General features: G+C 45.0%; 1 long non-coding RNA gene across 1 annotated transcript in view; it reads left to right on the forward strand.

The window, feature by feature from the left end:
* Positions 1-4,187: 4,187 nt before the first annotated feature.
* The window catches only part of LOC135113873 (uncharacterized), a 15,013-nt gene continuing 6,700 nt past the window's right edge, over positions 4,188-12,500 (forward strand). Inside the window, exon 1 of the long non-coding RNA XR_010275097.1 lies at positions 4,188-4,981. This is a non-coding gene — a long non-coding RNA (uncharacterized LOC135113873). The remainder of the gene's footprint in view (positions 4,982-12,500) is intronic.

Genomic DNA, 12,500 nt, shown 5'->3' on the forward strand with positions numbered 1-12,500 from the left:
GTTGCCATGTCCCAAACGGGTGAGGCGAAGCAGGGTTGCCAGCCGGAGAAGGGAAGGGAAGAGAGGCGAGGCGAAAGGGGGACTCAAGCCGGAGAATATTGGAAATTTCACTGATTTTCAACCGCGTCTCCCTTACGTTCGCTTGTCAGGAATTCTCTCACTTATTTTTTCCTTTATTTTTTCTGGAGTATCCGTGAGTTATCATATACAAGTGTACGTGTAGTGATATGTGACTCATCAGAAGATATGTTTATAGTACACACGTCTGTTATCTTTTGGAATATTTGCCAGGACGAAAGCTGGGTGAGCGAAAGCGCTGGGAAACGAGAGAGCGAGAGAGAGAGAGAGAGAGAGAGAGAGAGAGAGAGAGAGAGAGAGAGAGAGAGAGAGAGAGAGAGAGGATGGGAGAGGGGTGGGGGGCTAGAAGGAGGTAGGTAGGCGGGAAGGGAAGGGAGGGAGGCAAAGGGAGGAGGGGAGAAGGGGCGGGAGGGCGAGTGAGAGTTGCGCACAGTCTCCGATCAATAAAGTGGGAGTGTGATATTACCCAAACATTTGCGGTCAGTATATTTGGCGTTCCAGATATTTCGGGTTGGCCAAGCTATACGTGATACGCCTTGCGACATTGCCTGGCGCATACCCTTCCTTCTCCCCCATCCCCCCTTCTCTCTCTCTCTCTCTCTCTCTCTCTCTCTCTCTCTCTCTCTCTCTCTCTCTCTCTCTCTCTCTCTAAGGATGTATAGTTCAGTATTTCTAAAGTAACTATCTCCATTAAATGACACTCACCCAAACTTTCCTTTAGTTAGTTGTTATTAAGTGTAATTTTAATTAACGTATTGTTTTTCGTATGTATGTGTATATGTATGTAAGTATTTTTCCCCAGGATATCGGGCAGTGAGGCATTGTGTCAGAGGTGCACCTGTCACCCACAAGGCCAGACTGACCACCACCGCCACCACAACCACCACCACCACCCTGCATTCATCGTTCTTTACATAATCAGCTTTACCTCAGCAATCAAAATTACCTGAGCAACCCCCCTCCCTCCCTCTCTCTCTCTCTCTCTCTCTCTCTCTCTCTCTCTCTCTCTCTCTCTCTCTCTCTCTTTCTCTGTCCTACACAGGTGAAAGACGTAAGTTTCGTCGTCTTCGCAAAATACTGATGCCTTCATTTACTTCTGGTCAGGTTCTACATGTCAAGTATGGCACTGTAGAAGGAAGGACAGCCGCACTCTGAAGCGCTTTGCTCTCTCACCACGACAATTTTCAAAGGCCACAGAGATAATTAATTAGCCGGATTCTCAAGAGTCTTCCTCATGTTAGTAATTTAGTAAATGTTGTTATTCTTGTACTAGAACTATATCACTTCAACTAGAGCCTTTTGAAAGTAGTGGAGGTGCGGCGCTGAAGTGTTTCACAATATGGACCTATATCTCACGCATGGATTGAAATATACTCCTTCAGTGCTGTATGAGTAAGTACGTGATTAACTAGTACAGCGGCCAAACACACTCCTTTGCACACAAACTGACCCAAGATTTGAAATGTTTCCTTGGTACAAAAGGAAGGGTACATTTACATTAGGGTATAAAGGGGCATTTTTTTTTTTTCCGGTACAAGAATTAGCCGTAAACTCAGATTAAAGATTTCAAGTTGTGCCTCATAGTAATGCTTTATTGTGCTGTAGAGTGTAGAGTGAGGGGCGCCACTGTCCTCGACTTGCGAACATTGTGACGCGAGTACTTCCACTGTGGCATTTGTCTTGTCTCGTCCCATAACTGCATCTCCACTTACCCACGCTGGCCTGTCAATTGTCACCAGTCACTGCACTACCCGTCACCAGTCACTCTCGTCACTACACTATCCTGTCACCTGTCATTCTTGTCACCAGTCACTCTTGTCACCACTCACTCCACCCTAGTTATCTCACCAAGCTACAGTAGTTAACCACCACCACCACGACCTAGTTATCTCAGCATACCACCTCAATTATCCACGCTAGTTATCCCCTCACACATCACTAGTTATTCACCCTCGCCCTAGTTATCTAAATGCACTGGAATCCCACTCCAGCCTAGTTATCCTATGAAACGTCACCAGTTATCCACCACCATCATGACCTAGTTATCTAAATACACCACCTCTGTTACCCTAGTTACTTCTCCCCTTCATCCTAGTTACCATGCCAGACATCACCAGTTACCCAGCCTCGCCTTAGTTATTGAAGCCGCTAGTGTTATCCCGGCTGTCATAAGTTACCGGAGCGTCCGCCCTAGTTATCCCAGTGGCCCGGTAAGCAAGGAGCAGCTGGAGTAGGGAGGCAGTGACGTCAGCACGGCGGGGTCAACGCACCTTTAAGAGAAAGCACCCAGTAACCTCGGGATAGGGAGATGGAGAGGCGAGGGACGCACGGCACAGAACAGAGGGATGAGAGAGAGAACATCGAGAGGAAAGCATGGAAAAGGAAGTAGATGTGATAATTCAAGAGAAGGAAGGAAAAAAAAATGGACGCACGGACACAGAACAGAGGGGTGAGAGAGAGAGAACACCGAGAGGAAAGCATGGAGGAGGAAGTAGATGAGATAAAATAAGGGAAAGAAGGGATAAGACGAGAGAACGTGGATATGAAAACATGGAGAAGGAGGTAAATGCAAAGATTTAAGAGAAGGAAGGAAAAAGCGTTAGAGACAACACAGAGAAGAGAATATAGAGAAGGAAGTAGATGCGATGATATAAAAAAAAGTAAGGAAAGTAACACATAGTTTTAAAAAATCATTGTTCTTGAAATATAAAGGGAAGGACAGAGAGAGAGAGAGAGAGAGAGAGAGAGAGAGAGAGAGAGAGAGAGAGAGAGAGAGAGAGAGAGAGAGAGAGAGAGAGAGAGAGAGAGAGAGAGAGAGACAGAGAGAATGTAGAGGAAATTTACAAGAACATATAAGAAAATAAAGCAGACACGATTATGTAAGAAAAGGAAAGAAAGGAAAGCAAAAAAGGAAAAACTTGAGTATTGTTCTTAAAGTATAAAAGAAGAGAGAGAGGAGAGGGAAAGGAGGTTTAAAGGAGGAAAAGAGGGAGAGGAAAAAAAGGGGGAAAAAACCGGTGAGGAAGTACATACGAGAATATAAAAATAACAAGAAAACAAACAGGGTACAGTTTAAACAGTGTGTGTGTGTGTGTGTGTGTGTGTGTGTGTGTGTGTGTGTGTGTGTGTGTGTGTGTGTGTGTGTGTGTGTGTGTGTGTGTGTGTGTGTGTGTGTGTGTGTGTGTGTGTGTGTGTGTGTGTGTGTTGGTAAAAATCTATATATAAACGAAGCGATGAGAGAGAGAGAGAGAGAGAGAGAGAGAGAGAGAGAGAGAGAGAGAGAGAGAGAGAGAGAGAGAGAGAGAGAGAGAGAGAGAGAGAGAGAGAGAGAGAGAGAGAGAGAGAGAGAGAGAGAGAGAGAGAGAGAGAGAGAGAGAGGTGGATGGATGGATGGATAAATAGGTTAGGTACTACTAATAATAGTAATAATACTAACATTCACAAGAAAAAAAACAATAATAACAATAATAATGATAACACTAACAGTATCTTGCCTACTTGTATACTGACGTCAGCTAACCATCCAAGACACTAGACCCGCCGCCTCTCGCTACGTAACCATCCAGTATCATGATTACGGATGGTTGATAAGGAAGATAAGCATTTGGAATTAAAGGTGAACTAATGATGATATGTTTTATGAATGTAGATGGAAGTGATGACGTTTTGTTGTATAAGATGGATGGATGCATGGATGGATGGGTGGATGGATGGGTGGATGACTGGATGAGTAGATGAGTGGATAGATGGATGGATGGATGGATGGTAGAGTGAATTGATCTTCTCTAAAACTTCATTGATTTTGCGACGTTTAAATGTGTGTGTGTGTGTGTGTGTGTGTGTGTGTGTGTGTGTGTGTGTGTGTGTGTGTGTGTGTGTGTGTGTGTGTGTGTGTGTGTGTGTGTGTGTGTGTGTAATTTAAAGCAGAGTCTAATATTACACTAGCAACCATGGTCTGTTTTAGAGAGAGAGAGAGAGAGAGAGAGAGAGAGAGAGAGAGAGAGAGAGAGAGAGAGAGAGAGAGAGAGAGAGAGAGAGAGAGAGAGAGAGAGAGAGAGAGAATGGTTGTCAAGAGATGTTTTCTCTTTCTCTTTAATATACATGTCGCAGGAATAGCACTGGCCTCCTGCACCGCCTCTCTCCTCTCTCTCATTGGTGGAGGCCATAAGCGTCCATACCTCTCCTGCACACACACACACACACACACACACACACACACACACACACACACACACACACCACTCCGTCGCCCTGCAGTCCACACTCCACAACAGCACACCGTCAGCAGCGAGTGGCAGCAGGCGGGGTTGCTTGGCGTGAGCACCGTGGCGGCGTGCCCAGGCAGCGGGTGCTGCAGTGGGGTCGTGGCCGCGGAGGCAGACCAGCTCACGCAGGGCCAGAGCCAGGCCAGCTGGGTTAGGCCTGTGAGCACGAACGTTGGACAAAACCAAACGCACAGAAACATCCGCGCACGGTATTGGCTTTGCTTCTCCGCTGACGTCACATGTTCCTTCTGACGTCACGCAGCGAGCCAGCCAATGACGTCAGCCCCACGTCACACCCCGGCCTCCCGGAGCGGCAGGAGCGCTTACCACGGAGCAAAAAAGCGCTCGCTTTCAAACCAAACACTGACACGTTTCAGTGGAGTGAGTCTCTCTCGGCTCTCCTCCGCCGGCGGGTCTCTCGGGCCTCGGAGTCCTGGTGCAGGGATTGAGGCGCCCTGGCCATACAGGGAGTGAGAGAAGATGTGGTGACTGTGGTGTGGTGTGGTGCAAGTGGTGCTGGTGTGGTGTTGGTAGTGGCTGTGGTGCGGGACAGCATTAAACCACTCTGCTGCTGCTGCTGCTGCTGCTGCTGCTGCTGCTGCTGCACTTCGCCCAAGACACTAGGACAGCTGACGGAGGTAAGCAAGTTGGTGCTCGGCGGTGGTACCTTGCTGCTCCTGCTCTGCCACGGCAGTGCTGTGTACCGTCACTCGTACCCCGGACACTCCTCACGCCCGGCACCGTGACACACTTCCCGAGCTGCGGCCCATGACACTTTCCCCGACACGACCACCCCGACACTCTTCCCGACACCGCCATCCCAACATTCTCCCCGACACGGCCAACCCGATGCTCTCCTCGACACGGCCACGACGACACTTTCCCCGACACGGCCACCCCAACACTCTCCCCGACACGGCCATCCCAATACTCTCCCCGACACGGCAACCCCAACACTCTCCCTGACACCTCCACCCCCAACACTCTCTCCGACACGGCCACCACGACACTCTCCCCGACACGGCCACCACGACACTCTCCCCGACAAGGTCATCCCAACACTCTCCGCGACACACAGCTCACTCCCAACACTCTCCCCGACACAGCTCACTCCCAATTCTCTCCCCGACACAGCTCACTCCCAATTCTCTCCCCGACACAGCTCACTCCCAATTCTCTCCCCGACACAGCTCACTCCCAATTCTCTCCCCGACACAGCTCACTCCCAATTCTCTCCCCAACACAGCTCACTCCCAGTTCTCTCCCCGACACAGCTCACTCCCAACACTCTCCCCGACACACAGCTCACTCCCAATTCTCTCCCCGACACAGCTCACTCCCAATTCTCTCCCCGACACAGCTCACTCCCAATTCTCTCCCCGACACAGCTCACTCCCAATTCTTTCCCCGACACAGCTCACTCCCAATTCTCTCCCCGACACAGCTCACTCCCAATTCTCTCCCCGACACAGCTCACTCCCAATTCTCTCCCCGACACACAGCTCACTCCCAATTCTCTCCCCGACACAGCTCACTCCCAATTCTCTCCCCAACACAGCTCACTCCCAACACTCACCCCGACACACAGCTCAACCCGAGGCACGCTATTCCCGATAGACACAGACACGAGTAGACAGAGATAGGAGATTCTTGGTACACACAGCCCTCGACAGACGGAAGCAGATCCCGACGTGTGGAGCTTTTTAACACACTTTTCCCGACACAACTCCCGACAAATACAGATGCCATCGTACATTTCCCGACCCAAATAACTCCCGACAGAGAGATTCCTGATAAAATACAGATCACATGAGACAGTTCCCGACACGAACATCTCCCGACAGAGACAAACAATTTCCGACAAATACGTATCATCTCACATTGTTCTCGACCCGAAAAAGAAGAGGAAAAAAAAAAAATCCGATAGAGGGGAGACTTAAGACAAATTCAGTTTACACCACACAAGAACCGACCTGAAAAAAACCTCGACTAAGGCAACTCCCGACAAAATGCTACAGATTATCACAGTATTCCTGACACAAACCCGACGTCTTGACAGTTGTAGTTCCCGAAAGCGGCACACATTCTCGATACAAAACAAAGGAGGCTTTACAGAGTTTCCCACACTAAAGTTCTCATGAATAATAATGACACAGAGTTCCTTAAATGGCATAAGAAAGATAACAAGGGTGACCTAAATAAAACTCTCATGGTCATTAATCAGAACAGGACGAGAAACAACAGGCTCATTCCTGATAATATTAGGTTTTAAAAAGAGATAGGAAGAAATTGGGTCTCAAATACAGTGGTGGATAAGTGGAATAGACTCAGTTATAAGGCTGTTGGTGCTGCGTCAAGAAGGAGCTTTGAAGGAAAAATTAGAGATTTATAGATGGGGATAATAGATGAGAATAAGTAGGTAGGTTTTATACAGGGACTGCCACGTGTAGGCCTGATGGCTTCCTTACAGCTTGTTTTGTTTCCTTATGTTCTTCCTTATACTTTTAATCATTGGTAGTTTTTGAACATATGATTTTTTTTTATTTTTTTTATGCAGAACATACACATCACACAAACCTACACAGAGTAGTTAGTATCTCTATGCCAGCTTGGGTGTACGGTAGATATATCAGGTTAGGAAAGACTAGTGGGGAAGTTAGATTACATTAGGCTTGTATAGTCTACGATAGTTTTGGTATAGAAAGGTTAGGGAAAGTTAGGTTGAATTAAGCTGGGTTAGCTAAGGACAGGTTACATTAGGGAAGGTTGCAAAAAAGTTTGGTTAGGTTATGTAAAGGTTGGAAAAAGTTAGATTAGGTAAAGGTTAGAAAAGGGTTGTTAGTTTAGGTTGCATTAGGAAAGGCTGGGAAAAAGTAAGGTTAGATTAGGGAAGGTTATGACTGTATAGCTAGGTTAGGTTTGGCTGGGTTAGGTGAGATTTAAAGGCAAAACGAGAGAGAGAGAGAGAGAGAGAGAGAGAGAGAGAGAGAGAGAGAGAGAGAGAGAGAGAGAGAGAGAGAGAGAGAGAGAGAGAGAGAGAGAGAGAGAGAGAGAGAGAGAGAGAGAGAGAGAGAGAGAGAGGGGGGGGGGGGTCCACAAAAAAAAGTAATAATAAGAAAATAAGATAGAGAAAGATAAAACAAAAGAATACTCCACATCTCACTCATTTCAATTATTCCCCACTGAGCAAAGTTAAAAGCCTCAGATGAATGTAAGAAGGGGAAGTAAAGGTCAGGGTTTTGGTTAAATTAGATCAGATTAGGTTAGGTTAACGTAAGGTAGGTTAGGTTAAGAAAAGTTAGGAAAATTTAGGTTAGGTTTGGGTAAGTTAGGTTAGGTTAGGTTAGGTTAAGGATATTTAGGTTAGGTTAGGGTAATTTAGAATACGGTAGGTTAGCTTAGGATAAGTTAGGTTAGGGAAGGTTATGTAAATTTAAGTTAGGTTTGGGTAAGTTAGGTTACGATAGGTTAGTTTAGGTTAGGGAAGATTAGGGAAATTTAGGTCTGGTTAGGTTAGATTTAAAACGAAGGTGAAAGACGGGAAAAAAAATGTCACACCCACCACAACATCCTTCCCCTTTCAAAAAAAAAAAAAAAAAAATAAAAAAAATAAAAAAATAAAAATATAAATATAAATAAATAAATAAACAAATAAAATCAATAAATAAATCAGATCAAGAAAAGGCAAGGAATACTCTCCATCTTAACCACTTCAACTCTTCCCCATTGCGTGAGATAAAGGGTTCACCACGAGTGCAAAAAGACGAAGGGAGACATGAAGGCTGGACATGCTAAGGCGCAGATGCAAGAGTGTGTCACGTTTTTAAACTCCTGTGATAGCAAGATGAAAATAAGAAGGAAAAATAAATTAAAAGAAAAGAAGAGAAGTATGAAAAGAATAACTAAGAAGTATTTTGCCTTTTATCGTTTCATTTTCCATTATATTCTGAAAAGTGTGTGTGTGTGTGTGTGTGTGTGTGTGTGTGTGTGTGTGTGTGTGTGTGTGTGTGTTCGTAATGTACTGCAATACCACAACCCAAATCATAACACCATGAGAGTAACACAAATAAATAAATAAATAGATTAATAAATAAGAAAAACACGATAAACGGAAGAAAAAAAAAAAAGCAAAAATAGAATAAATAGAGACAAAATGAAAAAAAAAGGAAAGCCGGCAATGCTAGAAGCAGGGAGAGACATAAGAAAAGGAAAAAAATAAAGAAAAAGAAAAGTTTAAGTACATGTACACAGAAAGGAAAATGATATAATTGATAAAATGCAGTGAAACCAAGAAAAAAATGATAAAAATACGAAATCGGGAAGGAAAGGATGCAAGAGAAGTTACAGAAAAGAATGAAAAGCACAAGATGTAGAGAGAAAAAAAAAGTGATTGTGGGATGAAATGAAACAGAAAAGGAGAGTAAGTAATGATAAAGGAAAGAAATATGGAAAGAAAGGAAAGATGGAAAAGGGAAGAAAAGAAAAAAAATGTAGAAACGAAAAAAAAAAGTAGATGAGATAAGCTAGCATGAGGAAATGTAATGATAAAAAGAGGAAAATGGAAGGAAAGAAAGGGAGGGGAAGGAAAAATGTAGGGAGGGAAAAAAAAGGAGAGGAAATAATTTAACATAACCTCACTCTTAGCGCTTTTTTTCTCTCACCAAGACTATTTTTGAAAGCCACAGAGAAGATAAGCCGGGTTTTCAAGAATGTCTATCCTGTTAATAATGTAAAAATATGGTTAACCTGTCAATAGAACCATAAAAAAAAAAAAAAACAGCCTTGAGGATGCGTGTCACTTTAATTAGAGCATTTTGAAAGTAGTGGAGATGCATTGCAGGTGTCTTAGAATATGGTCCTTATCCATGGCGTGCATAAAGTGACGGCCTATAAGGTAACTTGGTCATTCTGTCACTGGTGTCCCGGCTCGTGACTGGTTCATTCACAAAGGACCCGGAGCCAGGCGCGATGTCCATTGGTCACCGTGGAGTCGATCTCGTTTCTCATTGGTCAATACATTCTTTCGTTAAATTGAGTTCACATGCCATGAATCATCTCTCTCTCTCTCTCTCTCTCTCCTCTCTCTCCTCTCTCTCTCTCTCTCTCTCTCTCTCTCTCTCTCTCTCTCTCTCTCTCTCTCTCTCTCTCTCTCTCTCTCTCTCTCTCTCTCTCTCTCTCTCTCTTGCACACTATAGTCTCTTCACGAATTTTATTTAGACTATCAATTATTCCTATAAACATCATAAAGTCTACAAATCTTACTGCTATTATTTTTCATTTAGGAAGTGGTGGTGGTGGTGGTGGTGGTGGTGGGGGTGGTGGTTGACAGATGTAGAGTGCTGGGCGACACACAGCATCAATCCAGCCATCAATTCATCCATCACATTCATCTCCTATTCCTCCGTAAAACTGCAGCGGCTAATGTGCCCTGGCTAATCCCGGCGGCCTGCCCTCCTGTGCCTTCATCACTGCTCATTGCGTCCTATTGAGCCTCGTCACGTGTATCCCACAATCAAGTTATTACACCAAGTTCCCCCGTGGCTTCTTCCCTGACCTCTCCTTCCACCCTCGGGCTTGTGGAAGGGAAAACTCTGCCTCTCCACCTCTTTTCCTTTCCTTCGATTTCTTATGGAACAGAGAGAGAGAATACAATGGAAAAAAAATTTCCTTTCCCCTAGTTTCTTATGAAAGAAGAGGAAAGATAGAGAGAGAGGGAGGGGAAAAAATGATCTTTATCTTCATCTCTTCCTCCAGCCACCCTCTAGTGGAAAGGAAAACTCTTCTTCTCGAGTTATATTCCTTCCTTTCATTTTTTTTTTATGAGAGAGAGAGAGAGAGAGAGAGAGAGAGAGAGAGAGAGAGAGAGAGGAGAGAGAGAGAGAGAGAGAGAGAGAGAGAGAGAGAGAGAGAGAGAGAGAAAACTTCTCTTTCTCTTCACCTCTTCTTCCATATAGGCCTTTCTTCTCTCTCCATCTCCTTCCCTTCTCCAGTCACTAGTGGAAGAGACACAACTCTCTCTTTCTCTTTCCTTTCCCTTCGTTTCTCTCCCTCTCCTTGGCTCCAGTCTCTTGTGGAAAGGGGTTAAATTTTTTCCTCCTTGCCTTTCCTCTCCTTGCATCTCCCTCCTTCCTTTCCCATAGTTTTTTTTTTAGGGGGAGGGAAAAAACTCCTCTTTCTCTCCACATCTTTCCCTTCCCTCCAGTTTGTTATGGAAAAGAAAAGAACTCTTCCTCACCAAATTTCTTTCTTCTCAATGGTATCTTGTGGAGCGAAAAGTCTCCTCTTCCTCTCTACCTCCTCTTTTCCTCCACATCTCTTCCCCTTCCCTGTAGTCTCTTCTGGAGGAGATTTTTGCTACTTCTTGAGGTGAAATTAAGACATTATTTCTTCCTTCCCTTCCCTTCACTCCCCTTCCCTTTCCTTTCCCTTCCATTTCTTTCCTTTTGTTTTCCTTTCCCTTCCTTTTTTGACCTCCTTCATGGACTGAGATTATCTTGTGCCCATTATTCATCCATCCCATCCCATTCCCTTTACCTTCTCAGGGGTTTGACGGAATCTGCTCCCTTCCCTTCCCTTTCTTCCACTTCTCACCCCATTCCCTACCCTCCCTCCCCATTCCTTCTCTTCCCTCCCATTCCCATTCCCTTTCCTCCTTTTCCCTATCCCTTTCCTTCCCGTCTCCTACCCTTCACTTCTCTTCCCTCCCTTCCCATGTCCTCCCCTTCACTTACCTTCCCTTCCATTCAATTTTCTTCCCTTCCCTTCCATCCCCATCCCTTCCCACTCCTTCCCTTCTCTTTTCTTCCTGTTCCTTTCCTTCCCTCCTCTTCCCTTCTCTTCCTTCCCCGTTCCTTTCGTTTCCTCCCATTCCCTTCTCACCCCTTTCCTTCTCTTCCCTCCCCGTTCCTTTCCTTCCCTCCCATTCCCTACCCCTTTTTTCTTTTCCCGTCTCCTCCCCTTCACTTCCCTGCTTTTCTCTTCCCTTTCCTTCCCTTCTCACCCCTTCCCTTCCCATCCCTACCCTTCCCTCCCTGCCATGGACTGGGACAACAGTGATTCCCTCCCTACTTTCCTTCCCTTCATTCCTTCCTCCTTCTTTGGCACCCCTTTCCTTATGTCTCTGGCTGCTGTACTCTCTCTCTCTCTCTCTCTCTCTCTCTCTCTCTCTCTCTCTCTCTCTCTCTCTCTCTCTCTCTCTCTCTCTCTCTCTCTGTACCATCCGTCCCCTCCTCACGCACCTTCATTTCACAACGTCTGCCACCCCCGTGACTCCTTCTAGTAACCTTCCCTCTCCCTCTCTCTCTCTCCTTCTCCCTCTCCCTCTTTCTCACGGTTCTAAAGGAAGGATCCCACTTAACCTGTACCTAGTTTGTACCCTCTCTCTCTCTCTCTCTCTCTCTCTCTCTCTCTCTCTCTCTCTCTCTCTCTCTCTCTCTCTCTCTTTCTCTGTGTGTGTGTGTGTGTGTGTGTGTGTGTGTGTGTGTGTGTGTGTGTGTGTGTGTGTGTGTGTGTGTGTGTGTGCGTGTGTGTGTGTGTGTGAGCGTTATATTTGTCTTGATATGGTCAATCAATTCATTAATCAATTAATCAATTAATTGCTCTCTTGCTCACTCACTTTTCAATTAATCGATCAATGTGTAAGTGTACTACTACTACTACTACTACTACTACTACTACTACTACTACTACTACTACTACTACTACTACTACTACTATTTTTCATGTAGGAGGGGCACCTGCCAAGGGCAACAAAATTAAAAGAAGAAGAAGCAGAAAAGAAGGCCCATTGAGATGCTGGTCACTAAAGAGTCCGAAACGATCATCAAAAACTGGAGGACACTACTACTACTACTACTACTACTACTACTACTACTACTATTACTACTACTATTACTACCACTGATGGGGAGTTAGTTCTGGGGAAGAAATGAGGAAAATTCTGATCGAGTATTTTAAACAGTTTTCACCCAGGAAAACATGCAATACTGGATAACGGATTTTTAGAACAGAAGAGAATGAGAAGCTGATAGATATTTTCGCAATTAAGGAGATAGTGGAACAGGAAATAGGTAGGATATATCCCACAGTACGTAAGGAATGCAAAAAAGTTATTAGTGAACCGTTAGTTTCTGTCTTTAGGAAATCGCTAGATTCAGG

The sequence above is a fragment of the Scylla paramamosain genome, chromosome 26 (genome assembly GCF_035594125.1).
Source record: "Scylla paramamosain isolate STU-SP2022 chromosome 26, ASM3559412v1, whole genome shotgun sequence".
Classification (NCBI taxonomy): domain Eukaryota; kingdom Metazoa; phylum Arthropoda; class Malacostraca; order Decapoda; family Portunidae; genus Scylla; species Scylla paramamosain.